A 5404-nucleotide genomic window follows, 5' to 3' on the forward strand; every position below is an offset into this window, starting at 1 on the left:
ATTTCAATTCACACCCAACATAACCATTTATATCCCTCAAACTAACTAATCCAATTGATCAATATCAATTCACACACAAAATAACCCACATAATTATCCCTTACTAGCTCAAACTTATTACCATAATTATCCCTGCACCCACATACCTCTTATTCATGAAGACATAAACTCAAAAATAATAATAATAATATATTTTTTTTGTCCAAACCTGAAGATAATCCCTCTAGATTTAATCTTATCCTATTTATATTTCTCAAACTAATCAACCCAATTAATAATTTCAATTCACACATAACATAACCATTTATATTCCTCAAACTAACCAATCCAATTGATCAATATCAATTCACACACAACATAACCCACATAATTATCCCTGCCAAGCACAAACTCATGACCATAATTATCCATGTCCAGCTTAAACTCATGCCCACATACCTCCTATTCATGAACACATAAACTCAATAATAATAATAATCATGCCCACATACCTCCTATTCCTGAACACATAAACTCAATAATAATAATCTTTTTTTTTTTTATCCAAACCTGAAGATAATACCTCTAGATTTAATCTTATCCTATTTATATTTCTCAAACTAAACCCAATTGATAATATCAATTCACACACCACATAACCATTTATGTTCCTCAAACTAATCAACCCAATTGATCAATATCAATTCACACACAAAATAACCCACATAATTATCCCTGCACCGCTGAACCTCATGCCCACATAATTATCCCTATGTACCTCCTATAATTATCCTTATGTATCTCCTATTCTTGAAGAGATAAACTCAAAAATAATAATAATATTTTTTTTTCTATATCAAAAAATCACCATGAAAAGACATATCTTATGTCAGGGTTCCACATAATTATCCCACATAATTATCCCTATGTACTTCCTATAATTATCCCTATGAAGAGATAAACTAAAAAATAATAATAAATTTTTTTTTTCTAAATAAAAAAATTATCAAGAAAAGACATCTTACTTGAGGGCTCCATGAGAGCCTCTGCCCATAATATATATATTTTATATTTTTTTCTACATCAAAAAATCATCATGAAAAGACATATCTTACTTCAGGGCTCCATGAAAGCCTTTGCCCATAATATATATATTTGTTTCTATATAAAAAAATCATCATAAAAAGACATATCTTACTTCAGGGCTCCATGCGAGCCTCTGCAATATGGGAGGCTCTGCAATATGTGCAGCGGTTATCCTTGTCGAGCCACTCATCGAGACAGTCACCCTGGAAGGTATGGAGCGTCACCCTGGAAGGTATAGAGGCAGGGTTCGCAACTGCTTGACGACCTCTTCATCCACGAGACCCTGCAAATAGATTACGCAATCATCATTCTTCGCGAAATACGGCGAGGGCACTGCATCAGTCCCGATCTTTGACGTCACGAAGCTATTGATAACTTCCCGTGTAATTCCCTTCATCTGCGGCACCTCATTTCGTGGTTGTCGATTGCTGTTATTCAGGGGCGGCTGGTGTTGCTGTGGCAGGCTGCCCCCGCAGCTCCTCCACTGTTTCACACTTTCTTTTCCAGAAGAAGTAGGCAAAGAAGAGGGTGACGGCCAATATGAAGATTCCGAGAATGGAGATTATGACAATTTTAATTTTTTTCTCATCGAAAGTGATATCTCTGGTGCCATCTTCGGCAAACATCTCATTAACTATCATCTCGATGGTGTTGGCGATTTGTCCCCAGTCATCTTCAGGAGAACCTGAGTCCCCACCATGGCTCGGCTCGGCTCTGCTCTTATGACAGGGAAGGTTTGGGTTAGGTTTATATAAAGGATAAAGGCTCGGCTCTGCTCTTATGCAAGTGCTTCCATAGCATAACTCATGATAATTTAGCTATAAAAAGGACTGAAATCTATTTAAAAGCATAACTCATGATAATTTAGCTATAAAAAGGACTCGGATCTTGATTATCTGTTATTCAAAATCTATTTTAAAACCATAGTTCTTGTTAAGTTATAGCCCAAATCTTGATTTCCATCCTAGTTAGGAGTAAAGATCAGCTTTAAAATGTAAAGGTTTTTTATGGGCAATCTTTGGAAAATATAGCGTAGGATAGAATATTCATAATGGGGAAACGTTTCTATGCGACCCCAACCAAAACCAACAATTCTTAGTAATTTGATTTGAATTGAGCGGCTATGATTGTTCATACCACAATGTCATGCCAAACACTTTTGTATTTTTATTACATTTGTATAAAAAAGATTTGGATGAAATTTTGGATGTCCCATAATAAAATTAGGGCAAACCTGTAAAAAATAAAAAAATTATTTTCTATAAAAATAAATGACCAAAAATTATTTTCTATAAAAATAAATGACAAAAATTCCTAGTATTCTGGTAATTATCTTTTATGGGAAATATTTATTATTATTTTAATCATATGCACCCCTGTCAGATCTATGCATGCCCCAAATTTGTTTTAAAATTATTTATAAAATAAAAAAAAATTATGAGTTGTCTGAACAAGATTTGATGGTTAAGAGCTAGCTTGTGACAGTGTGACCCAAGCCATCTCAACCATCTACTGAAATGATGGCTGACACTAGGGCTCACATAGACTATATATGTGGATGGGTGTTGTGCACGGAAGCTCTAAACCCAATGGGTTGATTTTTTGGCAAATAAAATACGAGAAAAAGAATCGACAAAATAAACAGCAAGTAACAAATAAAACAAAAAATAAATAACAGAAAAAGAACACCACGAAATAAATAATAGAAAAAAAACACCATGAAATAAATAACAAAAAAAAGAACATTAGGACTCCCCAAAAACCCCTAATAGGACAAACTCAAATTTCTCTATAGACTTTCTCTCTATACAATATATCTCTTAATATATCTCAATAAGGGAGGACAAACCCAAAAGTGCACCACGAATGACCTACTTTTTCTATACATGCTCTCTCTAGAAAAACATATTTATATAAAAAATAAAGTACCAAAGACAATTAAGTCAAACCAATATCAATTTTCCTAACTTTATTAAAACTTTATCCCTATGCATGAGTACTGAAAGCCTCATCCTAATATAAACAAGACTTAGATAATAAACAATAGGCTCTATCCAATAAATAAAAAATGAACTTTATTCCTATCCATATGAACTCAAAAATAAAAAACGTACTTTATTCCTATCCATGTCGACTCAAAGCTTCATCCTAATCTAAGACTTATCTATAAACTTAGACAATAATAATAGGCTCTACCAAATAAATAGAAAGAGTTATCTATAAATTTAGATAATAAATAATAGGCTCTACCTTAAGAAATAGGAAGACTTATCTATAAACTTAGTTAATAAACAATAGGCTCTACCCTTAGGGGTTGTTTGGATACCTGAAAATATATTTTCTGTGAAATATTTTACTGGTGTAATACATTACTGCGTAATACCTTACCGGTAAATGAATTGTTATTGTTTGGGTAGTATTTAGATGGAACCTGATAAATACATTGTTATCGTTTGGCTATGTCTAGAAGAAATATGGGAAATGCGTTACGAACATTTTACCAGCACATGCCTATAAACTATCACTTCTTTCTTTCTTGTCATAAAATTCCACTAAAATGCAGAATTATCATTTCTTTCTTTTTTGTCACAAAATTTCACTAAAATATGGAATTAAAATCATCATCACACAATTCCAAAAAGATTTTTAATAATAACATCATCACCATTCCAAAAAGATTTTCGAATAATAACTTGTACCATTTTATAGTCATCATGACACCATTTTCTGCTTATTTTATATGCCTTTGGCACTTACATAGAATCACATGTCTTCTAACATGATAACTCATTGGAACAATATGATTGGAATAACATGATTTTATTATGGCAAGCTTTATTTTTATTTATTTTTTATAGAAGTCTTTCAAATGTCTCTCTATATAATTTCAAATAAACAATAAATTTCTGATACTAAATTCAAAATCTCTATGGTACAAGTTAAAAAATGGGAAGAAGTTTGATTAGTAAAGTAGAACATGTGGTAATTGCAGTATAAAATTTTGAGGTATTGGAGGAGACTAAAGAGGTATGTTATTCCAATTGAGATTTCAGTAATATCTTATGAGGATTATGTTGTGTAAAAATTTTTATTATGATTGTGTTGTGTAATTTATTATTGATTATTAATTTTTATTTTTATTATTTTTGTTTTTATATGACAACTATGCGTTGAGATCAGGGGACAAACTAAAAAAGGGAAGAATCATGCTCGTTATTATGAAAAGAGAGGGCCTACAAAAGAATATTTTTTTTTATAAAAAATGGGTAGGCAAAAACACACGTGAAACATTTCCCAAAATTATCAGTCACTCCCATAATAAATTTTTCACCTATCACCGCTCAGATTTACTGATTTTTGAGGAAATCTCTTTCCATTTCCATACGATTAAGTGTACCCAAACAGCCCCTTAAAATTAGGGATTCAATAACTCAAGATAAATATCTATAGGTAGGTAACATTTCCATACGATTAAGTGTACCCAAACAGCCCCTTAAAATTATGGATTCAAGAACTCAAAGATAAATATCAATAGGTGGGTCACATAGAATGTCCCCCAATTTCTAATTTCTTGATTGTTTTAGAACATTTTTTGAGCCTCTCAACAATACACCGTCTCTTGGGAGCAAAACCAATATGCTAATCTCTATCTCTTTCTCTATCTAAACTATCAACACTCGAGTGTCTAGTGTGGGTTTCAAGTTTGGGTACATGCAGCTTAGGAGCATCAAAGATACCTCTTTGTTTTCCTGTATGCTGATAACGAATTGCTTTTCTTATGCGGCAAATATCGTATCGTATTGAGTTAGCATTCTTACTTGCCCGAAAACAAGTTTGGATTGAGTTCTTATTTTTGTAATTTGTGCTACTTTTTTTCCCATTTTTCACCCAACCCATTTTGCTACATAATTTGGTCAAAGTTTTTTAACTTTCGGCTTCTGTTTTATTGAGTGCCCTACGAGACGAAAACACGCCTCAAGTTTAATGTGCATTACATTTGTAAAAAGTGAAAAAAAGAATAAAAAATAAAATCAAGTTATGACCCTCAAATATGCGCAAAATTCAATCCGAACGGTTGGAAGGCTGACAGCTATACATTTCCCATCCTTAATTTCAAGAAACAAAAAACTTATTTTTTAGTTTTATTTTTATATTGATATAAAATGATGATTCTCCCTCTTAGTCAAGATGTTGCCAATTCAAGACGAGGCATTTACAAGCAACACAAAACATTTTAAGATAGACAACAGATTACCGCCCATTTTTCCTTCCTTGCATTAGACATTTTCTTATTGTTTTTATTCTCTCTGTTGCTTGCTTCTTTTCTTTTACTATTTGA

Source organism: Amborella trichopoda, chromosome 5, assembly GCF_054954075.1.
Source record: "Amborella trichopoda isolate Santa Cruz 75 chromosome 5, AtrichopodaSantaCruz75HAP2 v2.0, whole genome shotgun sequence".
Taxonomy (NCBI): domain Eukaryota; kingdom Viridiplantae; phylum Streptophyta; class Magnoliopsida; order Amborellales; family Amborellaceae; genus Amborella; species Amborella trichopoda.